Source organism: Hippopotamus amphibius, chromosome 10 (genome assembly GCF_030028045.1).
Source record: "Hippopotamus amphibius kiboko isolate mHipAmp2 chromosome 10, mHipAmp2.hap2, whole genome shotgun sequence".
NCBI classification, from domain to species: domain Eukaryota; kingdom Metazoa; phylum Chordata; class Mammalia; order Artiodactyla; family Hippopotamidae; genus Hippopotamus; species Hippopotamus amphibius.
The window spans coordinates 43,042,983-43,069,016 of NC_080195.1; positions in this window are offsets into that span (position 1 = coordinate 43,042,983).

Consider the following 26,034-nt stretch of genomic DNA (forward strand, 5'->3'; position numbering starts at 1 on the left):
CAGTGGAGGTGTGTGGTAGAGGTTCAACACTGCCTCAAGGCCTGGTCTGGGCCAATGGTCATTCATGGCCTTGGCTCTGGAGCCATGCAGGACACACCCCCAGCCTGTTCTCTGGGCCCCCCATCACACCAGCTGGCCCAAGGCCGTGTGAGCAGAAGAATGCTGGGGAGAAGGCTGGCACTTGCCTCTTACCTCATGCTCCAGGTCTGAAGGGGCAGCACTCCACTGACTGCTGCCTAGAAAAAGGGCCCCCACTAAAGATGGCTGACAGACAGTGGCTTGCTTGGGGCAGGGGCCCACTACACTGCCCACCAATGGCTGAGCAGGGTGGTCACAGTGGCATTAGTGGTCTCCTGGTAACCATTGCCTGGTAACGGGGCAGTGGGTCACAGTGCACAGCAAGGGCTGCCTGGGAAGGGCTGCATTCAGCTGGATATGGTACAATTCCCCCTTTTCTTTGGTCCTCTGCAACCCTGAGGAGAATATGTGGGTATGATTTGGATAGAGTGGTTAATCATAAACTCCGCAGCGGATCTCTGTTTTAGGGGACTTGCTTTCAACCTCCATTCCTGGTTCATCTTTTCCCAAGTCTTTCAGGGAATGGGGTGACGACCACTCTAGCTACGTGCTGCTGGAGGAAAGCAAAGCCCTACAGTGCATTCTGAGTTGGAAGCAATGCCACGTTGCAAGTCTTGATCCAAGTCTTATATAAACTTGTATAAGGAATCCAGGAGAATAAGCCTGAAAAGCAGCGTGAGGGTGGCACTCTGGGGGAGACGTTCTGGCAGGTAATCCAGACACGCAGAAGCAGAAGGGAAGAAATTGTTGTAAGTTGTTAGGAAGTTGAGGGGAAGAGTTTCCCTTAACGGGAGAACACAGATCAAAATCAGCATTATTGCAAAGCAAATCCATAAACGTTAGTAGCATATGCATCTGTTTACTCAGTTTGTCAAAACTGCATTGGTAAGAGTCTTCTTGAAGTTGAAGCACTTTGGGAAAGCCTCAGCCTAACTATCTGTTAGACACTTAAAGAGGCAAGGTTAAAGATCGGATGACAAGGGGTTGCAAAGGAAGCTTAATCAAGTGGCTCTCATGTAACCGTCAGCATGGCTGACCGATTATCCCAAGGCATACCTGCATTTCAGAAACTTTGTACCCTTTCTAGAATATCGACAGGTGTGCCATGTATCCATCCTGTGTAATTGGAGAAGCTTCTCCCCCATTTCACAATGTTTTCTCTGTAATTTCCATACCAGATATACGACTGAAATAGTCCTCCTTGAGTTGCCTTAAGGGCCCCGCAACTAATCCAAAGTTCACAAACTATTTCAAAACACCTGGTCCAATAAGCTCATCAGTCCTTTGAAGAGAATTCTTCTTTCTTCTCCAAAGTGAGAAGAGATCTTAAAAGCAAATCGAGATCCCTTAAAGGCAGGACAGTTCACATACCATGTTATTGAAAGCAGCATTCCAAGTAAACGTGTTCTCTTGGCAGAGGGGAACCCAATCCAGCCTTGAAAAAAACGTATTTTTAATAACAGTATCCATTTCCCGAAGTGGAGTTTCGTTTCAGCCCAGTGATGCATCAAATGTTGGTTTTTGGCTCAACACATTTATCCCACCTTCCTACTCTATCCTGAAATGTGTTCCTTTTCATGAGTTTCTTAGCTTTAATTACATATTTCGATTACAATCCTCAAGTCCTTAACACCTTCACTTAGTGAAAACCAAGAAGCATGCAATTGTCAGCTGGATGCCATACCAGCATTTCTGATTGCAAACGGATGCTTTTGAGACCTTCTGCTAAGTAGGCAAAGGTAGGGAATCTTAGATGTGCCCAGCATCCAATGTTCCAATCCTCTATCCTCTTTGAAATGACCCGGAGAGTCAAGGAATGCTTGCCACTTACCTTGGTGAAGTTTCATGCTACCCAAATCTAGAGAGGCCATGTAGAAAGACTTCAAGTGTCATCATTTCAACTTATGGTCCTTGCTGTCAAATTGGCAACAGATATAAGGTCTTTTTGGATCTCTAAGAAACCTAGGGACCGCAGAAGGTTTATACTTCAGAATGCAAGAAGCTTAAGGCAGCTTCCATACCAGATATCAGTTCAGTACTAGCTATTTGCCAGATCATCAGGACCTGAAATCCATGGAGGCCAATTCTCTCAAGAGGAGGAAGTATTGAATAGGTAAGTGCTTCCCTTTCAGTGAAATAGAGCTCATTTACACATCAACTCGGCAGTTGATGTCAATTGCCTTAACCCTAAAAGTGGCCCAAATCTGGAGAATGCACCTGAAAGGGGTGCGTTGGGGAAGCACATTTGAGTTTCCCAGAGCCACAACACTTTCACACAAAACAAACGCAAAAGCACATGCAAAAAAGAAACTCTCAGTCCTGAGGACCAAAGCAAGGGGTGAGGATGAGCAACATCCTCAGTGTTTTTGAAGTACGTTCCCTCATTTTAACAACAAAATGACAAACAACATGCAAATTGAAAGATAGGGAATCAGGACCACAGTTGTCATGCCTACTGACCTGGGAAGCAGAAAGAGCCAAAAAGGAAAAAGCAAAGAAATTAGGAAAAGTTCAATTTGCTTCATTAACTTCCACATGTCTCCTGGAAATATGGTCGTTTCCTCAGGGTCACAATGATGAAAACCAAAAGGATTTCACTGAGCAAACTTTCTCTAACTGAATATTTTACATAGACTGGTTTTGGAGATATGAAAACGATTCATTTGATGCCATGTTTCACCAGAATCTGTAGAATATGCTGGCCATGCAATGTAAAAAAAAAAAAAAATACTTGCTTGTCCCTTAGCGGACTACAAGATGGACTAGAGCTCTGCTGATCACAGCAGGTGTTATCCAATAGCAGAGAGACAAATGCAATGCCAAAAGGTCTCTCAGGATCGCAGTTCCCAGGCACCAGAGGGCAGATTCCTACCCATTGGAAAGGGAATATGTCAACCAATGTTCCACCACAGCTGAAACACAACGCAGGAGGGAACGATACCTAGTGTGATCATATGCAAGCTCCGTTACTGACCAAAGACGTCTCAAGTACTCAATGCAAGTACTGTTTCACACACCTACAGTGTACGAATCACAAACAGGATCCCACAAACCACAGCACAGACTGCCGTGATTAACACCACATTGACACACACAAACACATGAAGAACAAATAAACACTCCAATCACAAAGACAGAAAGCCAGAGAAGGCATTTTGTCAACTTCCACTTCCACTCCCACATGGAGGCCCCCAGTTCTCAAGAGGGAATGGACTCAGAGGGGCTCACATCCGCTAAGGGGAGCAGCCCAGTTGGAGTAGACCTATTTCCCAGCCTGTGCAAGCTGGAGCGACTTACCCCCAAATGACATGAACTGTATACCGTTGCTCTGGACATGTCTCCAAGACAAGCAGCCTCGTGCTGTAGGGCAGCCACTGCATATCAGGGAGAATCCCTGCCAGTATCCTGGAGCCAAATGTACTCTGGCATGTGCTGGGAACTATAAATGGCGACGCCCCTGATCGAGATCAATACACCATGGGCACAGACCTCCTGGCTGGCTCGCTATAATTGGTAACCAAAGGCCAGGATGTGTGCGCGAGGCACAGTGAGGCCAAACAACAGCAAAACATTGGACTTTGGAGCCGAGAAATATTTGTTGTTGAGACATTCAAGGAAATGGGTGGCTTATGCTGGGTAATGCCCAACCTTGAAAGCTTTTAGCAAAGCCCTCTTAGAGGTAAGGTGATGGAGGGGTGTGGCTTTTCGTTGAAAACTTCTCCCTGTCCGATCCATTGTTCTTGAGGACAGGTCATAGTCAGGTCTCAATGTTCCTATCAATCTCCAGCAAACAAATGTCACTCCCTGGGTGACAAGAAAGGGCAAGGTACCAAGGCACAAGACTCACCCTCTGAGGTCCAGACCCACCTAAGAGAAAGGGGTCCCTGGGAGGGGTGGTGGTCCTCCTGCCATGGAGGGTTTGTCCAGGAGCTGGTCTGAGGCCTCCCACCAGTGCCCACGCCTCACAGAGGAGGCAGCTCTGTCTTGGTGGCTCCCTCAGGGCCCGGTCCCAGACCCTTGCTAGCTATCATCACTGAGGGAGCCGGGTGCACATGACCCAACAGGTCTTAATGCTTCTCAGGCCACCCAAACAGTGGCTGTCAGGTACCCCAGACTGTGAGCCATACCCTTAGGGTCACAGTGGCGGTGTGTGGTAGAGGTTCAACACTGCCTCAAGGCCTGGTCTGGGCCAATGGTCATTCATGGCCTTGGCTCTGGAGCCATGCAGGACACACCCCCAGCCTGTTCTCTGGGCCCCCCATCACACCAGCTGGCCCAAGGCCGTGTGAGCAGAAGAATGCTGGGGAGAAGGCTGGCACTTGCCTCTTACCTCATGCTCCAGGTCTGAAGGGGCAGCACTCCACTGACTGCTGCCTAGAAAAAGGGCCCCCACTAAAGATGGCTGACAGACAGTGGCTTGCTTGGGGCAGGGGCCCACTACACTGCCCACCAATGGCTGAGCAGGGTGGTCACAGTGGCATTAGTGGTCTCCTGGTAACCATTGCCTGGTAACGGGGCAGTGGGTCACAGTGCACAGCAAGGGCTGCCTGGGAAGGGCTGCATTCAGCTGGCTATGGTACAATTCCCCCTTTTCTTTGGTCCTCTGCAACCCTGAGGAGAATATGTGGGTATGATTTGGATAGAGTGGTTAATCATAAACTCCGCAGCGGATCTCTGTTTTAGGGGACTTGCTTGCAACCTCCATTCCTGGTTCATCTTTTCCCAAGTCTTTCAGGGAATGGCGTGACCACCACTCTAGCTACGTCCTGCTGCAGGAAAGCAAAGCCCTACAGTGCATTCTGAGTTGGAAGCAATGCCACGTTGCAAGTCTTGATCCAAGTCTTATATAAACTTGTATAAGGAATCCAGGAGAATAAGCCTGAAAAGCAGCGTGAGGGTGGCACTCTGGGGGAGACGTTCTGGCAGGGAATCCAGACACGCAGAAGCAGAAGGGAAGAAATTGTTGTAAGTTGTTAGGAAGTTGAGGGGAAGAGCGTCCCTTAACGGGAGAACACAGATCAAAATCAGCATTATTGCGAAGCAAATCCATAAACGTTAGTAGCATATGCATCTGTTTACTCAGTTTGTCAAAACTGCATTGGTAAGAGTCTTCTTGAAGTTGAAGCACTTTGGGAAAGCCTCAGCCTAACTATCTGTTAGACACTTAAAGAGGCAAGGTTAAAGATCGCATGACAAGGGGTTGCGAAGGAAGCTTAATCAAGTGGCTCTCATGTAACCGTCAGCATGGCTGACCAATTATCCCAAGGCATACCTGCATTTCAGAAACTTTGTACCCTTTCTAGAATATCGACAGGTGTGCCATGTATCCATCCTGTGTAATTGGAGAAGCTTCTCCCCCATTTCACAATGTTTTCTCTGTAATTTCCATACCAGATATACGACTGAAATAGTCCTCCTTGAGTTGCCTTAAGGGCCCCGCAACTAATCCAAAGTTAACAAAATGTTTCAAAACACCTGGTCCAATAAGCTCATCAGTCCTTTGAAGAGAATTCTTCTTTCTTCTCCAAAGTGAGAAGAGATCTTAAAAGCAAATCGAGATCCCTTAAAGGCAGGACAGTTCACATACCATGGTATTGAAAGCAGCATTGCAAGTAAACGTGTTCTCTTGGCAGAGGGGAACCCAATCCAGCCTTGAAAAAAACGTATTTTTAATAACAGTATCCATTTCCCGAAGTGGAGTTTCGTTTCAGCCCAATGATGCATCAAATGTTGGTTTTTGGCTCAACACATTTATCCCACCTTCCTACTCTATCCTGAAATGTGTTCCTTTTCATGAGTTTCTTAGCTTTAATTACATATTTCGATTACAATCCTCAAGTCCTTAACACCTTCACTTAGTGAAAACCAAGAAGCAAGCAATTGTCAGCTGGATGCCATACCAGCATTTCTGATTGCAAACGGATGCTTTTGAGACCTTCTGCTAAGTAGGCAAAGGTAGGGAATCTTAGATGTGCCCAGCATCCAATGTTCCAATCCTCTATCCTCTTTGAAATGACCCGGAGAGTCAAGGAATGCTTGCCACTTAACTTGGTGAAGTTTCATGCTCCCCAAATCTTGAGAGGCCATTTAGAAAGACTTCAAGTGTCATCATTTCAACTTATGGTCCTTGCTGTCAAATTGGCAACAGATATAAGGTCTTTTTGGATCTCTAAGAAACCTAGGGACCGCAGAAGGTTTACACTTCAGAATGCAAGAAGCTTAAGGCAGCTTCCATACCAGATATCAGTTCAGTACTAGCTATTTGCCAGATCATCAGGACCTGAAATCCATGGAGGCCAATTCTCTCAAGAGGAGGAAGTATTGAATAGGTAAGTGCTTCCCTTTCAGTGAAATAGAGCTCATTTACACATCAACTCGGCAGTTGATGTCAATTGCCTTAACCCTAAAAGTGGCCCAAATCTGGAGAATGCACCTGAAAGGGGTGCGTTGGGGAAGCACATTTGAGTTTCCCAGAGCCACAACACTTTCACACAAAACAAACGCAAAAGCACATGCAAAAAAGAAACTCTCAGTCCTGAGGACCAAAGCAAGGGGTGAGGATGAGCAACATCCTCAGTGTTTTTGAAGTACGTTCCCTCATTTTAACAACAAAATGACAAACAACATGCAAATTGAAAGATAGGGAATCAGGACCACAGTTGTCATGCCTACTGACCTGGGAAGCAGAAAGAGCCAAAAAGGAAAAAGCAAAGAAATTAGGAAAAGTTCAATTTGCTTCATTAACTTCCACATGTCTCCTGGAAATATGGTCGTTTCCTCAGGGTCACAATGATGAAAACCAAAAGGATTTCACTGAGCAAACTTTCTCTAACTGAATATTTTACATAGACTGGTTTTGGAGATATGAAAACGATTCATTTGATGCCATGTTTCACCAGAATCTGTAGAATATGCTGGCCATGCAATGTAAAAAAAAAAAAAAAATACTTGCTTGTCCCTTAGCGGACTACAAGATGGACTAGAGCTCTGCTGATCACAGCAGGTGTTATCCAATAGCAGAGAGACAAATGCAATGCCAAAAGGTCTCTCAGGATCGCAGTTCCCAGGCACCAGAGGGCAGATTCCTACCCATTGGAAAGGGAATATGTCAACCAATGTTCCACCACAGCTGAAACACAACGCAGGAGGGAACGATACCTAGTGTGATCATATGCAAGCTCCGTTACTGACCAAAGACGTCTCAAGTACTCAATGCAAGTGCTGTTTCACACACCTACAATGTACGAATCACAAACAGGATCCCACAAACCACAGCACAGACTGCCGTGATTAACACCACATTGACACACACAAACACATGAAGAACAAATAAACACTCCAATCACAAAGACAGAAAGCCAGAGAAGGCATTTTGTCAACTTCCACTTCCACTCCCACATGGAGGCCCCCAGTTCTCAAGAGGGAATGGACTCAGAGGGGCTCACATCCGCTAAGGGGAGCAGCCCAGTTGGAGTAGACCTATTTCCCAGCCTGTGCAAGCTGGAGCGACTTACCCCCAAATGACATGAACTGTATACCGTTGCTCTGGACATGTCTCCAAGACAAGCAGCCTCGTGCTGTAGGGCAGCCACTGCATATCAGGGAGAATCCCTGCCAGTATCCTGGAGACAAATGTACTCTGGCATGTGCTGGGAACTATAAATGGCGACGCCCCTGATCGAGAACAACACACCATGGGCACAGACCTCCTGGCTGGCTCGCTATAATTGGTAACCAAAGGCCAGGATGTGTGCCCGACGCACAGTGAGGCCAAGCAACAGCAAAACATTGGACTTTGGAGCCGAGAAATATTTGTTGTTGAGACATTCAAGGAAATGGGTGGCTTATGCCGGGTAATCCCCAACCTTGAAAGCTTTTAGCAAAGCCCTCTTAGAGGTAAGGTGATGGAGGGGTGTGGCTGTTCATTGAAAACTTCTCCCTGTCAGATCCTTTGTTCTTGAGGACAGGTCATAGTCAGGTCTCAATGTTCCTAACAATCTCCAGCAAACAAAGGTCACTCTCTGGGTGATGAGAAAGGGCAAGTTCCCAAGGCACAAGACTCACCCTCTGAGGTCCAGACCCACCTAAGAGAAAGGGGTCCCTGGGAGGGGTGGTGGTCCTCCTGCCATGGAGGGTTTGTCCAGGAGCTGGTCTGAGGCCTCCCACCAGTGCCCATGCCTCACAGAGGAGGCAGCTCTGCCTTGGTGGCTCCCTCAGGGCCAGGTCCCAGACCCTTGCTAGCTCTCATCACTGAGGGAGCCGGGTGCACATAACCCAACAGGTCTTAATGCTCCTCAGGCCACCCAAACAGTGGCGGTCAGGTACCCCAGACTATGAGCCATACCCTTAGGGTCACAGTGGCGGTGTGTGGTAGAGGTTCAACACTGCCTCAAGGCCTGGTCTGGGCCAATGGTCATTCATGGCCTTGGCTCTGGAGCCATGCAGGACACACCCCCAGCCTGTTCTCTGGGCCCCCCATCACACCAGCTGGCCCAAGGCCGTGTGAGCAGAAGAATGCTGGGGAGAAGGCTGGCACTTGCCTCTTACCTCATGCTCCAGGTCTGAAGGGGCAGCACTCCACTGACTGCTGCCTAGAAAAAGGGCCCCCACTAAAGATGGCTGACAGACAGTGGCTTGCTTGGGGCAGGGGCCCACTACACTGCCCACCAATGGCTGAGCAGGGTGGTCACATTGGCATTAGTGGTCTCCTGGTAACCATTGCCTGGTAACGGGGCAGTGGGTCACAGTGCACAGCAAGGGCTGCCTGGGAAGGGCTGCATTCAGCTGGCTATGGTACAATTCCCCCTTTTCTTTGGTCCTCTGCAACCCTGAGGAGAATATGTGGGTATGATTTGGATAGAGTGGTTAATCATAAACTCCGCAGCGGATCTCTGTTTTAGGGGACTTGCTTTCAACCTCCATTCCTGGTTCATCTTTTCCCAAGTCTTTCAGGGAATGGGGTGATGACCACTCTAGCTACGTGCTGCTAGAGGAAAGCAAAGCCCTACAGTGCATTCTGAGTTGGAAGCAATGCCACGTTGCAAGTCTTGATCCAAGTCTTATATAAACTTGTATAAGGAATCCAGGAGAATAAGCCTGAAAAGCAGCGTGAGGGTGGCACTCTGGGGGAGACGTTCTGGCAGGTAATCCAGACACGCAGAAGCAGAAGGGAAGAAATTGTTGTAAGTTGTTAGGAAGTTGAGGGGAAGAGCGTCCCTTAACGGGAGAACACAGATCAAAATCAGCATTATTGCGAAGCAAATCCATAAACGTTAGTAGCATATGCATCTGTTTACTCAGTTTGTCAAAACTGCATTGGTAAGAGTCTTCTTGAAGTTGAAGCACTTTGGGAAAGCCTCAGCCTAACTATCTGTTAGACACTTAAAGAGGCAAGGTTAAAGATCGCATGACAAGGGGTTGCGAAGGAAGCTTAATCAAGTGGCTCTCATGTAACCGTCAGCATGGCTGACCAATTATCCCAAGGCATACCTGCATTTCAGAAACTTTGTACCCTTTCTAGAATATCGACAGGTGTGCCATGTATCCATCCTGTGTAATTGGAGAAGCTTCTCCCCCATTTCACAATGTTTTCTCTGTAATTTCCATACCAGATATACGACTGAAATAGTCCTCCTTGAGTTGCCTTAAGGGCCCCGCAACTAATCCAAAGTTAACAAAATGTTTCAAAACACCTGGTCCAATAAGCTCATCAGTCCTTTGAAGAGAATTCTTCTTTCTTCTCCAAAGTGAGAAGAGATCTTAAAAGCAAATCGAGATCCCTTAAAGGCAGGACAGTTCACATACCATGGTATTGAAAGCAGCATTGCAAGTAAACGTGTTCTCTTGGCAGAGGGGAACCCAATCCAGCCTTGAAAAAAACGCATTTTTAATAACAGTATCCATTTCCCGAAGTGGAGTTTCGTTTCAGCCCAATGATGCATCAAATGTTGGTTTTTGGCTCAACACATTTATCCCACCTTCCTACTCTATCCTGAAATGTGTTCCTTTTCATGAGTTTCTTAGCTTTAATTACATATTTCGATTACAATCCTCAAGTCCTTAACACCTTCACTTAGTGAAAACCAAGAAGCATGCAATTGTCAGCTGGATGCCATACCAGCATTTCTGATTGCAAACGGATGCTTTTGAGACCTTCTGCTAAGTAGGCAAAGGTAGGGAATCTTAGATGTGCCCAGCATCCAATGTTCCAATCCTCTATCCTCTTTGAAATGACCCGGAGAGTCAAGGAATGCTTGCCACTTACCTTGGTGAAGTTTCATGCTACCCAAATCTAGAGAGGCCATGTAGAAAGACTTCAAGTGTCATCATTTCAACTTATGGTCCTTGCTGTCAAATTGGCAACAGATATAAGGTCTTTTTGGATCTCTAAGAAACCTAGGGACCGCAGAAGGTTTATACTTCAGAATGCAAGAAGCTTAAGGCAGCTTCCATACCAGATATCAGTTCAGTACTAGCTATTTGCCAGATCATCAGGACCTGAAATCCATGGAGGCCAATTCTCTCAAGAGGAGGAAGTATTGAATAGGTAAGTGCTTCCCTTTCAGTGAAATAGAGCTCATTTACACATCAACTCGGCAGTTGATGTCAATTGCCTTATCCCTAAAAGTGGCCCAAATCTGGAGAATGCACCTGAAAGGGGTGCGTTGGGGAAGCACATTTGAGTTTCCCAGAGCCACAACACTTTCACACAAAACAAACGCAAAAGCACATGCAAAAAAGAAACTCTCAGTCCTGAGGACCAAAGCAAGGGGTGAGGATGAGCAACATCCTCAGTGTTTTTGAAGTACGTTCCCTCATTTTAACAACAAAATGACAAACAACATGCAAATTGAAAGATAGGGAATCAGGACCACAGTTGTCATGCCTACTGACCTGGGAAGCAGAAAGAGCCAAAAAGGAAAAAGCAAAGAAATTAGGAAAAGTTCAATTTGCTTCATTAACTTCCACATGTCTCCTGGAAATATGGTCGTTTCCTCAGGGTCACAATGATGAAAACCAAAAGGATTTCACTGAGCAAACTTTCTCTAACTGAATATTTTACATAGACTGGTTTTGGAGATATGAAAACGATTCATTTGATGCCATGTTTCACCAGAATCTGTAGAATATGCTGGCCATGCAATGTAAAAAAAAAAAAAATACTTGCTTGTCCCTTAGCGGACTACAAGATGGACTAGAGCTCTGCTGATCACAGCAGGTGTTATCCAATAGCAGAGAGACAAATGCAATGCCAAAAGGTCTCTCAGGATCGCAGTTCCCAGGCACCAGAGGGCAGATTCCTACCCATTGGAAAGGGAATATGTCAACCAATGTTCCACCACAGCTGAAACACAACGCAGGAGGGAACGATACCTAGTGTGATCATATGCAAGCTCCGTTACTGACCAAAGACGTCTCAAGTACTCAATGCAAGTACTGTTTCACACACCTACAGTGTACGAATCACAAACAGGATACCACAAACCACAGCACAGACTGCCGTGATTAACACCACATTGACACACACAAACACATGAAGAACAAATAAACACTGCAATCACAAAGACAGAAAGCCAGAGAAGGCATTTTGTCAACTTCCACTTCCACTCCTACATGGAGGCCCCCAGTTCTCAAGAGGGAATGGACACAGAGGGGCTCACATCCGCTAAGGGGAGCAGCCCAGTTGGAGTAGACCTATTTCCCAGCCTGTGCAAGCTGGAGCGACTTACCCCCAAATGACATGAACTGTGTACCGTTGCTCTGGACATGTCTCCAAGACAAGCAGCCTCGTGCTGTAGGGCAGCCACTGCATATCAGGGAGAATCCCTGCCAGTATCCTGGAGCCAAATGTACTCTGGCATGTGCTGGGAACTATAAATGGCGACGCCCCTGATCGAGATCAATACACCATGGGCACAGACCTCCTGGCTGGCTCGCTATAATTGGTAACCAAAGGCCAGGATGTGTGCGCGAGGCACAGTGAGGCCAAACAACAGCAAAACATTGGACTTTGGAGCCGAGAAATATTTGTTGTTGAGACATTCAAGGAAATGGGTGGCTTATGCTGGGTAAAGCCCAACCTTGAAAGCTTTTAGCAAAGCCCTCTTAGAGGTAAGGTGATGGAGGGGTGTGGCTTTTCTTTGAAAACTTCTCCCTGTCCGATCCATTGTTCTTGAGGACAGGTCATAGTCAGGTCTCAATGTTCCTATCAATCTCCAGCAAACAAATGTCACTCCCTGGGTGACAAGAAAGGGCAAGGTCCCAAGGCACAAGACTCACCCTCTGAGGTCCAGACCCACCTAAGAGAAAGGGGTCCCTGGGAGGGGTGGTGGTCCTCCTGCCATGGAGGGTTTGTCCAGGAGCTGGTCTGAGGCCTCCCACCAGTGCCCACGCCTCACAGAGGAGGCAGCTCTGTCTTGGTGGCTCCCTCAGGGCCCGGTCCCAGACCCTTGCTAGCTATCATCACTGAGGGAGCCGGGTGCACATGACCCAACAGGTCTTAATGCTTCTCAGGCCACCCAAACAGTGGCTGTCAGGTACCCCAGACTGTGAGCCATACCCTTAGGGTCACAGTGGCGGTGTGTGGTAGAGGTTCAACACTGCCTCAAGGCCTGGTCTGGGCCAATGGTCATTCATGGCCTTGGCTCTGGAGCCATGCAGGACACACCCCCAGCCTGTTCTCTGGGCCCCCCATCACACCAGCTGGCCCAAGGCCGTGTGAGCAGAAGAATGCTGGGGAGAAGGCTGGCACTTGCCTCTTACCTCATGCTCCAGGTCTGAAGGGGCAGCACTCCACTGACTGCTGCCTAGAAAAAGGGCCCCCACTAAAGATGGCTGACAGACAGTGGCTTGCTTGGGGCAGGGGCCCACTACACTGCCCACCAATGGCTGAGCAGGGTGGTCACAGTGGCATTAGTGGTCTCCTGGTAACCATTGCCTGGTAACGGGGCAGTGGGTCACAGTGCACAGCAAGGGCTGCCTGGGAAGGGCTGCATTCAGCTGGCTATGGTACAATTCCCCCTTTTCTTTGGTCCTCTGCAACCCTGAGGAGAATATGTGGGTATGATTTGGATAGAGTGGTTAATCATAAACTCCGCAGCGGATCTCTGTTTTAGGGGACTTGCTTTCAACCTCCATTCCTGGTTCAACTTTTCCCAAGTCTTTCAGGGAATGGGGTGACGACCACTCTAGCTACGTGCTGCTGGAGGAAAGCAAAGCCCTACAGTGCATTCTGAGTTGGAAGCAATGCCACGTTGCAAGTCTTGATCCAAGTCTTATATAAACTTGTATAAGGAATCCAGGAGAATAAGCCTGAAAAGCAGCGTGAGGGTGGCACTCTGGGGGAGACGTTCTGGCAGGTAATCCAGACACGCAGAAGCAGAAGGGAAGAAATTGTTGTAAGTTGTTAGGAAGTTGAGGGGAAGAGTTTCCCTTAACGGGAGAACACAGATCAAAATCAGCATTATTGCAAAGCAAATCCATAAACGTTAGTAGCATATGCATCTGTTTACTCAGTTTGTCAAAACTGCATTGGTAAGAGTCTTCTTGAAGTTGAAGCACTTTGGGAAAGCCTCAGCCTAACTATCTGTTAGACACTTAAAGAGGCAAGGTTAAAGATCGGATGACAAGGGGTTGCAAAGGAAGCTTAATCAAGTGGCTCTCATGTAACCGTCAGCATGGCTGACCAATTATCCCAAGGCATACCTGCATTTCAGAAACTTTGTACCCTTTCTAGAATATCGACAGGTGTGCCATGTATCCATCCTGTGTAATTGGAGAAGCTTCTCCCCCATTTCACAATGTTTTCTCTGTAATTTCCATACCAGATATACGACTGAAATAGTCCTCCTTGAGTTGCCTTAAGGGCCCCGCAACTAATCCAAAGTTAACAAAATGTTTCAAAACACCTGGTCCAATAAGCTCATCAGTCCTTTGAAGAGAATTCTTCTTTCTTCTCCAAAGTGAGAAGAGATCTTAAAAGCAAATCGAGATCCCTTAAAGGCAGGACAGTTCACATACCATGGTATTGAAAGCAGCATTCCAAGTAAACGTGTTCTCTTGGCAGAGGGGAACCCAATCCAGCCTTGAAAAAAACGTATTTTTAATAACAGTATCCATTTCCCGAAGTGGAGTTTCGTTTCAGCCCAATGATGCATCAAATGTTGGTTTTTGGCTCAACACATTTATCCCACCTTCCTACTCTATCCTGAAATGTGTTCCTTTTCATGAGTTTCTTAGCTTTAATTACATATTTCGATTACAATCCTCAAGTCCTTAACACCTTCACTTAGTGAAAACCAAGAAGCAAGCAATTGTCAGCTGGATGCCATACCAGCATTTCTGATTGCAAACGGATGCTTTTGAGACCTTCTGCTAAGTAGGCAAAGGTAGGGAATCTTAGATGTGCCCAGCATCCAATGTTCCAATCCTCTATCCTCTTTGAAATGACCCGGAGAGTCAAGGAATGCTTGCCACTTACCTTGGTGAAGTTTCATGCTACCCAAATCTAGAGAGGCCATGTAGAAAGACTTCAAGTGTCATCATTTCAACTTATGGTCCTTGCTGTCAAATTGGCAACAGATATAAGGTCTTTTTGGATCTCTAAGAAACCTAGGGACCGCAGAAGGTTTATACTTCAGAATGCAAGAAGCTGAAGGCAGCTTCCATACCAGATATCAGTTCAGTACTAGCTATTTGCCAGATCATCAGGACCTGAAATCCATGGAGGCCAATTCTCTCAAGAGGAGGAAGTATTGAATAGGTAAGTGCTTCCCTTTCAGTGAAATAGAGCTCATTTACACATCAACTCGGCAGTTGATGTCAATTGCCTTAACCCTAAAAGTGGCCCAAATCTGGAGAATGCACCTGAAAGGGGTGCGTTGGGGAAGCACATTTGAGTTTCCCAGAGCCACAACACTTTCACACAAAACAAACGCAAAAGCACATGCAAAAAAGAAACTCTCAGTCCTGAGGACCAAAGCAAGGGGTGAGGATGAGCAACATCCTCAGTGTTTTTGAAGTACGTTCCCTCATTTTAACAACAAAATGACAAACAACATGCAAATTGAAAGATAGGGAATCAGGACCACAGTTGTCATGCCTACTGACCTGGGAAGCAGAAAGAGCCAAAAAGGAAAAAGCAAAGAAATTAGGAAAAGTTCAATTTGCTTCATTAACTTCCACATGTCTCCTGGAAATATGGTCGTTTCCTCAGGGTCACAATGATGAAAACCAAAAGGATTTCACTGAGCAAACTTTCTCTAACTGAATATTTTACATAGACTGGTTTTGGAGATATGAAAACGATTCATTTGATGCCATGTTTCACCAGAATCTGTAGAATATGCTGGCCATGCAATGTAAAAAAAAAAAAAAATACTTGCTTGTCCCTTAGCGGACTACAAGATGGACTAGAGCTCTGCTGATCACAGCAGGTGTTATCCAATAGCAGAGAGACAAATGCAATGCCAAAAGGTCTCTCAGGATCGCAGTTCCCAGGCACCAGAGGGCAGATTCCTACCCATTGGAAAGGGAATATGTCAACCAATGTTGCACCACAGCTGAAACACAACGCAGGAGGGAACGATACCTAGTGTGATCATATGCAAGCTCCGTTACTGACCAAAGACGTCTCAAGTACTCAATGCAACTGCTGTTTCACACACCTACAATGTACCAATCACAAACAGGATCCCACAAACCACAGCACAGACTGCCGTGATTAACACCACATTGACACACACAAACACATGAAGAACAAATAAACACTCCAATCACAAAGACAGAAAGCCAGAGAAGGCATTTTGTCAACTTCCACTTCCACTCCCACATGGAGGCCCCCAGTTCTCAAGAGGGAATGGACACAGAGGGGCTCACATCCGCTAAGGGGAGCAGCCCAGTTGGAGTAGACCTATTTCCCAGCCTGTGCAAGCTAGAGCGACTTACCCCCAAATGACATGAACTGTATACCGTTGCTCTGGACATGTCTCCAAGACAAGCAGCCTCGTGCTGTAGGGCAGCCACTGCATATCAGGGAGAATCCCTGCCAGTATCCTGGAGCCAAATGTACTCTGGCATGTGCTGGGAACTATAAATGGCGACGCCCCTGATCGAGATCAATACACCATGGGCACAGACCTCCTGGCTGGCTCGCTATAATTGGTAACCAAAGGCCAGGATGTGTGCGCGAGGCACAGTGAGGCCAAACAACAGCAAAACATTGGACTTTGGAGCCGAGAAATATTTGTTGTTGAGACATTCAAGGAAATGGGTGGCTTATGCTGGGTAATGCCCAACCTTGAAAGCTTTTAGCAAAGCCCTCTTAGAGGTAAGGTGATGGAGGGGTGTGGCTTTTCGTTGAAAACTTCTCCCTGTCCGATCCATTGTTCTTGAGGACAGGTCATAGTCAGGTCTCAATGTTCCTATCAATCTCCAGCAAACAAATGTCACTCCCTGGGTGACAAGAAAGGGCAAGGTCCCAAGGCACAAGACTCACCCTCTGAGGTCCAGACCCACCTAAGAGAAAGGGGTCCCTGGGAGGGGTGGTGGTCCTCCTGCCATGGAGGGTTTGTCCAGGAGCTGGTCTGAGGCCTCCCACCAGTGCCCACGCCTCACAGAGGAGGCAGCTCTGTCTTGGTGGCTCCCTCAGGGCCCGGTCCCAGACCCTTGCTAGCTATCATCACTGAGGGAGCCGGGTGCACATGACCCAACAGGTCTTAATGCTTCTCAGGCCACCCAAACAGTGGCTGTCAGGTACCCCAGACTGTGAGCCATACCCTTAGGGTCACAGTGGCGGTGTGTGGTAGAGGTTCAACACTGCCTCAAGGCCTGGTCTGGGCCAATGGTCATTCATGGCCTTGGCTCTGGAGCCATGCAGGACACACCCCCAGCCTGTTCTCTGGGCCCCCCATCACACCAGCTGGCCCAAGGCCGTGTGAGCAGAAGAATGCTGGGGAGAAGGCTGGCACTTGCCTCTTACCTCATGCTCCAGGTCTGAAGGGGCAGCACTCCACTGACTGCTGCCTAGAAAAAGGGCCCCCACTAAAGATGGCTGACAGACAGTGGCTTGCTTGGGGCAGGGGCCCACTACACTGCCCACCAATGGCTGAGCAGGGTGGTCACAGTGGCATTAGTGGTCTCCTGGTAACCATTGCCTGGTAACGGGGCAGTGGGTCACAGTGCACAGCAAGGGCTGCCTGGGAAGGGCTGCATTCAGCTGGATATGGTACAATTCCCCCTTTTCTTTGGTCCTCTGCAACCCTGAGGAGAATATGTGGGTATGATTTGGATAGAGTGATTAATCATAAACTCCGCAGCGGATCTCTGTTTTAGGGGACTTGCTTTCAACCTCCATTCCTGGTTCATCTTTTCCCAAGTCTTTCAGGGAATGGGGTGACGACCACTCTAGCTACGTGCTGCTGGAGGAAAGCAAAGCCCTACAGTGCATTCTGAGTTGGAAGCAATGCCACGTTGCAAGTCTTGATCCAAGTCTTATATAAACTTGTATAAGGAATCCAGGAGAATAAGCCTGAAAAGCAGCGTGAGGGTGGCACTCTGGGGGAGACGTTCTGGCAGGTAATCCAGACACGCAGAAGCAGAAGGGAAGAAATTGTTGTAAGTTGTTAGGAAGTTGAGGGGAAGAGTTTCCCTTAACGGGAGAACACAGATCAAAATCAGCATTATTGCAAAGCAAATCCATAAACGTTAGTAGCATATGCATCTGTTTACTCAGTTTGTCAAAACTGCATTGGTAAGAGTCTTCTTGAAGTTGAAGCACTTTGGGAAAGCCTCAGCCTAACTATCTGTTAGACACTTAAAGAGGCAAGGTTAAAGATCGGATGACAAGGGGTTGCAAAGGAAGCTTAATCAAGTGGCTCTCATGTAACCGTCAGCATGGCTGACCGATTATCCCAAGGCATACCTGCATTTCAGAAACTTTGTACCCTTTCTAGAATATCGACAGGTGTGCCATGTATCCATCCTGTGTAATTGGAGAAGCTTCTCCCCCATTTCACAATGTTTTCTCTGTAATTTCCATACCAGATATACGACTGAAATAGTCCTCCTTGAGTTGCCTTAAGGGCCCCGCAACTAATCCAAAGTTCACAAACTATTTCAAAACACCTGGTCCAATAAGCTCATCAGTCCTTTGAAGAGAATTCTTCTTTCTTCTCCAAAGTGAGAAGAGATCTTAAAAGCAAATCGAGATCCCTTAAAGGCAGGACAGTTCACATACCATGTTATTGAAAGCAGCATTCCAAGTAAACGTGTTCTCTTGGCAGAGGGGAACCCAATCCAGCCTTGAAAAAAACGTATTTTTAATAACAGTATCCATTTCCCGAAGTGGAGTTTCGTTTCAGCCCAGTGATGCATCAAATGTTGGTTTTTGGCTCAACACATTTATCCCACCTTCCTACTCTATCCTGAAATGTGTTCCTTTTCATGAGTTTCTTAGCTTTAATTACATATTTCGATTACAATCCTCAAGTCCTTAACACCTTCACTTAGTGAAAACCAAGAAGCAAGCAATTGTCAGCTGGATGCCATACCAGCATTTCTGATTGCAAACGGATGCTTTTGAGACCTTCTGCTAAGTAGGCAAAGGTAGGGAATCTTAGATGTGCCCAGCATCCAATGTTCCAATCCTCTATCCTCTTTGAAATGACCCGGAGAGTCAAGGAATGCTTGCCAATTACCTTGGTGAAGTTTCATGCTACCCAAATCTAGAGAGGCCATTTAGAAAGATTTCAAGTGTCATCATTTCAACTTATGGTCCTTGCTGTCAAATTGGCAACAGATATAAGGTCTTTTTGGATCTCTAAGAAACCTAGGGACCGCAGAAGGTTTACACTTCAGAATGCAAGAAGCTTAAGGAAGCTTCCATACCAGATATCAGTTCAGTACTAGCTATTTGCCAGATCATCAGGACCTGAAATCCATGGAGGCCAATTCTCTCAAGAGGAGGAAGTATAGAATAGGTAAGTGCTTCCCTTTCAGTGAAATAGAGCTCATTTACACATCAACTCGGCAGTTGATGTCAATTGCCTTATCCCTAAAAGTGGCCCAAATCTGGAGAATGCACCTGAAAGGGGTGCGTTGGGGTAGCACATTTGAGTTTCCCAGAGCCACAACACTTTCACACAAAACAAACGCAAAAGTACATGCAAAAAAGAAACTCTCAGTCCGGAGGACCAAAGCAAAGGGTGAGGATGAGCAACATCCTCAGTGTTTTTGAAGTACGTTCCCTCATTTTAACAACAAAACGACAAACAACATGCAAATTGAAAGATAGGGAATCAGGACCACAGTTGTCATGCCTACTGACCTGGGAAGCAGAAAGAGCCAAAAAGGAAAAAGCAAAGAAATTAGGAAAAGTTCAATTTGCTTCATGAACTTCCACATGTCTCCTGGAAATATGCTCGTTTTGTCAGGGTCACAATGATGAAAACCAAAAGGATTTCACTGAGCAAACTTTCTCTAACTGAATATTTTACATAGACTGCTTTTGGAGATATGAAAATGATTCATTTGATGCCATGTTTCACCAGAATCTGTAGAATATGCTGGCCATGCAATGTAAAAAAAAAAAAAAATACTTGCTTGTACCTTAGCGGACTACAAGATGGACTAGAGCTCTGCTGATCACAGCAGGTGTTATCCAATAGCAGAGAGACAAATGCAATGCCAAAAGGTCTCTCAGGATCGCAGTTCCCAGGCACCAGAGGGCAGATTCCTACCCATTGGAAAGGGAATATGTCAACCAATGTTCCACCACAGCTGAAACACAACGCAGGAGGGAACGATACCTAGTGTGATCATATGCAAGCTCCGTTACTGACCAAAGACGTCTCAAGTACTCAATGCAAGTGCTGTTTCACACACCTACAATGTACGAATCACAAACAGGATCCCACAAACCACAGCACAGACTGCCGTGATTAACACCACATTGACACACACAAACACATGAAGAACAAATAAACACTCCAATCACTAAGACAGAAAGCCAGAGAAGGCATTTTGTCAACTTCCACTTCCACTCCCACATGGAGGCCCCCAGTTCTCAAGAGGGAATGGACTCAGAGGGGCTCACATCCGCTAAGGGGAGCAGCCCAGTTGGAGTAGACCTATTTCCCAGCCTGTGCAAGCTGGAGCGACTTACCCCCAAATGACATGAACTGTATACCGTTGCTCTGGACATGTCTCCAAGACAAGCAGCCTCGTGCTGTAGGGCAGCCACTGCCTATCAGGGAGAATCCCTGCCAGTATCCTGGAGCCAAATGTACTCTGGCATGTGCTGGGAACTATAAATGGCGACGCCCCTGATCGAGATCAATACACCATGGGCACAGACCTCCTGGCTGGCTCGCTATAATTGGTAACCAAAGGCCAGGATGTGTGCGCGAGGCACAGTGAGGCCAAACAACAGCAAAACATTGGACTTTGGAGCCGAGAAATATTTGTTGTTGAGACATTCAAGGAAATGGGTGGCTTATGCTGGGTAATCCCCAACCTTGAAAGCTTTAAGCAAAGCCCTCTTAGTGGTAAGGTGATGGAGGGGTGTGGCTGTTCATTGAAAACCTCTCCCTGTCCGATCCATTGCTCTTGAGGACAAGTCATAGTGAGGTCTCAATGTTCCTATCAATCTCCAGCAAACAAATGTCACTCTCTGGGTGACAAGAAAGGGCAAGGTCCCAAGGCACAAGACTCACCCTCTGAGGTCCAGACCCACCTAAGAGAAAGGGGTCCCTGGGAGGGGTGGTGGTCCTCCTGCCATGGAGGGTTTGTCCAGGAGCTGGTCTGGGTCCTCCCACCCGTGCCCATGCCTCACAGAGGAGGCAGCTCTGCCTTGGTGGCTCCCTCAGGGCCAGGTCCAAGACCCTTGCTAGCTGTCATCACTGAGGGAGCCGGGTGCACATGCCCCAACAGGTCTTAATGCTCCTCAGGCCACCCAAACAGTGGCGGTCAGGTACCCCAGACTGTAAGCCATACCCTTAGGGTCACAGTGGCGGTGTGTGGTAGAGGTTCAACACTGCCTCAAGGCCTGGTCTGGGCCAGTGGGCATTCATGGCCTTGGCTCTGGAGCCATGCAGGACACACCCCCAGCCTGTTCTCTGGGCCCCCCATCACACCAGCTGGCCCAAGGCCGTGTGAGCAGAAGAATGCTGGGGAGAAGGCTGGCACTTGCCTCTTACCTCACGCTCCAGGTCTGAAGGGGCAGCACTCCACTGACTGCTGCCTAAAAAAGGGCCCCCACTAAAGATGGCTGACAGACAGTGGCTTGCTTGGGGCAGGGGCACACTACACTGCCCACCAATGGCTGAGCAGGGTGGTCACAGTGGCATTAGTGGTCTCCTGGTAACCATTGCCTGGTAACGGGGCAGTGGGTCACAGTGCACAGCAAGGGCTGCCTGGGAAGGGCTGCATTCAGCTGGCTATGGTACAATTCCCCCTTTTCTTTGGTCCTCTGCAACCCTGAGGAGAATATGTGGGTATGATTTGGATAGAGTGGTTAATCATAAACTCCGCAGCGGATCTCTGTTTTAGGGGACTTGCTTGCAACCTCCATTCCTGGTTCATCTTTTCCCAAGTCTTTCAGGGAATGGCGTGACCACCACTCTAGCTACGTCCTGCTGCAGGAAAGCAAAGCCCTACAGTGCATTCTGAGTTGGAAGCAATGCCACGTTGCAAGTCTTGATCCAAGTCTTATATAAACTTGTATACGGAATCCAGGAGAATAAGCCTGAAAAGCAGCGTGAGGGTGGCACTCTGGGGGAGACGTTCTGGCAGGGAATCCAGACACACAGAAGCAGAAGGGAAGAAATTGTTGTAAGTTGTTAGGAAGTTGAGGGGAAGAGCTTCCCTTAACGGGAGAACACAGATCAAAATCAGCATTATTGCAAAGCAAATCCATAAACGTTAGTAGCATATGCATCTGTTTACTCAGTTTGTCAAAACTGCATTGGTAAGAGTCTTCTTGAAGTTGAAGCACTTTGGGAAAGCCTCAGCCTAACTATCTGTTAGAGACTTAAAGAGGCAAGGTTAAAGATCGCATGGCAAGGGGTTGCGAAGGAAGCTTAATCAAGTGGCTCTCATGTAACCGTCAGCATGGCTGACCGATTATCCCAAGGCATACCTGCATTTCAGAAACTTTGTACCCTTTCTAGAATATCGACAGGTGTGCCATGTATCCATCCTGTGTAATTGGAGAAGCTTCTCCCCCATTTCACAATGTTTTCTCTGTAATTTCCATACCAGATATACGACTGAAATAGTCCTCCTTGAGTTGCCTTAAGGGCCCCGCAACTAATCCAAAGATAGCAAAATATTTCAAAACACCTGGTCCAATAAGCTCATCAGTCTTTGAAGAGAATTCTTCTTTCTTCTCCAAAGTGAGAAGAGATCTTAAAAGCAAATCGAGATCCCTTAAAGGCAGGACAGTTCACATACCATGTTATTGAAAGCAGCATTCCAAGTAAACGTGTTCTCTTGGCAGAGGGGAACCCAATCCAGCCTTGAAAAAAACGTATTTTTAATAACAGTATCCATTTCCCGAAGTGGAGTTTCGTTTCAGCCCAATGATGCATCAAATGTTGGTTTTTGGCTCAACACATTTATCCCACCTTCCTACTCTATCCTGAAATGTGTTCCTTTTCATGAGTTTCTTAGCTTTAATTACATATTTGGATTACAATCCTCAAGTCCTTAACACCTTCACTTAGTGAAAACCAAGAAGCAAGCAATTGTCAGATGGATGCCATACCAGCATTTCTGATTGCAAACGGATGCTTTTGAGACCTTCTGCTAAGTAGGCAAAGGTAGGGAATCTTAGATGTGCCCAGCATCCAATGTTCCACTCCTCTATCCTCTTTGAAATGACCCGGAGAGTCAAGGAATGCTTGCCACTTACCTTGGTGAAGTTTCATGCTACCCAAATCTAGAGAGGCCATGTAGAAAGACTTCAAGTGTCATCATTTCAACTTATGGTCCTTGCTGTCAAATTGGCAACAGATATAAGGTCTCTTTGGATCTCTAAGAAACCTAGGGACCGCAGAAGGTTTATACTTCAGAATGCAAGAAGCTTAAGGCAGCTCCCATACCAGATATCAGTTCAGTACTAGCTATTTGCCAGATCATCAGGACCTGAAATCCATGGAGGCCAATTCTCTCCAGAGGAGGAAGTATTGAATTGGTAAGTGCTTCCCTTTCAGTGAAATAGAGCTCATTTACACATCAACTCGGCAGTTGATGTCAATTGCCTAATCCCTAAAAGTGGCCCAAATCTGGAGAATGCACCTGAAAGGGGTGCGTTGGGGAAGCACATTTGAGTTTCCCAGAGCCACAACACTTTCACACAAAACAAACGCAAAAGTACATGCAAAAAAGAAACTCTCAGTCCTGAGGACCAAAGCAAAGGGTGAGGATGAACAGCATCCTCGGTGGTTTCGAACTACGTTCCCTCATTTTAACAACAAAACGACAAACAACATGCAAATTGAAAGATAGGGAATCAGGACCACAGTTGTCATGCCTACTGACCTGGGAAGCAGAAAGAGCCAAAAAAGAAAAAGCAAAGAAATTAGGAAAAGTTCAATTTGCTTCATTAACTTCCACATGTCTCCTGGAAATATGCTCGTTTTCTCAGGGTCACAATGATGAAAACCAAAAGGATTTCACTGAGCAAACTTTCTCTAACTGAATATTTTACGTAGGCTGGTTTTGGAGGTATAAAAATGATTCATTTGATGCCATGTTTCACCAGAATCTGTAGAATATGCTGGCCATGCAATGTAAAAAAAAAAAAAAAAATACTTGCTTGTACCTTAGCGGACTACAAGATGGACTAGAGCTCTGCTGATCACAGCAGGTGTTATCCAATAGCAGAGAGACAAATGCAATGCCAAAAGGTCTCTCAGGATCGCAGTTCCCATGCACCAAAGGGCAGATTCCTACCCATTGGAAAGGGCATATGTCAACCAATGTTCCACCACAGCTGAAACACAACGCAGGAGGGAACGATACCTAGTGTGATCATATGCAAGCTCCGTTACTGACCAAAGACGTCTCAAGTACTCAATGCAACTGCTGTTTCACACACCTACAATGTACGAATCACAAACAGGATCCCACAAACCACAGCACAGACTGCCGTGATTAACACCACATTGACACACACAAACACATGAAGAACAAATAAACACTCCAATCACAAAGACAGAAAGCCAGAGAAGGCATTTTGTCAACTTCCACTTCCACTCCCACATGGAGGCCCCCAGTTCTCAAGAGGGAATGGACTCAGAGGGGCTCACATCCGCTAAGGGGAGCAGCCCAGTTGGAGTAGACCTATTTCCCAGCCTGTGCAAGCTGGAGCGACTTACCCCCAAATGGCATGAACTGTATACCGTTGCTCTGGACATGTGTCCAAGACAAGCAGCCTCGTGCTGTAGGGCAGCCCCTGCCTATCAGGGAGAATCCCTGCCAGTATCCTGGAGCCAAATGTACTCTGGCATGTGCTGGGAACTATAAATGGCGACGACCCTGATCGAGATCAACACACCATGGGCACACACCTCCTGGCTGGCTCGCTATAATTGGTAACCAAAGGCCAGGATGTGTGCCCGACGCACAGTGAGGCCAAGCAACAGCAAAACATTGGACTTTGGAGCCGAGAAGTATTTGTTGTTGAGACATTCAAGGAAATGGGTGGCTTATGCCGGGTAATCCCCAACCTTGAAAGCTTTTAGCAAAGCCCTCTTAGAGGTAAGGTGATGGAGGGGTGTGGCTGTTCATTGAAAACTTCTCCCTGTCAGATCCTTTGTTCTTGAGGACAGGTCATAGTCAGGTCTCAATGTTCCTATCAATCTCCAGCAAACAAAGGTCACTCTCTGGGTGACAAGAAAGGGCAAGTTCCCAAGGCACAAGACTCACCCTCTGAGGTCCAGACCCACCTAAGAGAAAGGGGTCCCTGGGAGGGGTGGTGGTCCTCCTGCCATGGAGGGTTTGTCCAGGAGCTGGTCTGGGTCCTCCCACCCGTGCCCATGCCTCACAGAGGAGGCAGCTCTGCCTTGGTGGCTCCCTCAGGGCCAGGTCCAAGACCCTTGCTAGCTGTCATCACTGAGGGAGCCGGGTGCACATGACCCAACAGGTCTTAATGCTCCTCAGGCCACCCAAACAGTGGCGGTCAGGTACCCCAGACTGTAAGCCATACCCTTAGGGTCACAGTGGCGGTGTGTGGTAGAGGTTCAACACTGCCTCAAGGCCTGGTCTGGGCTAGTGGGCATTCATGGCCTTGGCTCTGGAGCCATGCAGGACACACCCCCAGCCTGTTCTCTGGGCCCCCCATCACACCAGCAGGCCCAAGGCCGTGTGAGCAGAAGAATGCTGGGGAGAAGGCTGGCACTTGCCTCTTACCTCACGCTCCAGGTCTGAAGGGGCAGCACTCCACTGACTGCTGCCTAACAAAGGGCCCCCACTAAAGATGGCTGACAGACAGTGGCTTGCTTGGGGCAGGGGCACACTACACTGCCCACCAATGGCTGAGCAGGGTGGTCACAGTGGCATTAGTGGTCTCCTGGTAACCATTGCCTGGTAACGGGGCAGTGGGTCACAGTGCACAGCAAGGGCTGCCTGGGAAGGGCTGCATTCAGCTGGCTATGGTACAATTCCCCCTTTTCTTTGGTCCTCTGCAACCCTGAGGAGAATATGTGGGTATGATTTGGATAGAGTGGTTAATCATAAACTCAGCAGCGGATCTCTGTTTTAGGGGACTTGCTTTCAACCTCCATTCCTGGTTCATCTTTTCCCAAGTCTTTCAGGGAATGGGGTGACGACCACTCTAGCTACGTCCTGCTGCACGAAAGCAAAGCCCTACAGTGCATTCTGAGTTGGAAGCATTGCCACGTTGCAAGTCTTGATCCCAGTCTTATATAAACTTGTATACGGAATCCAGGAGAATAA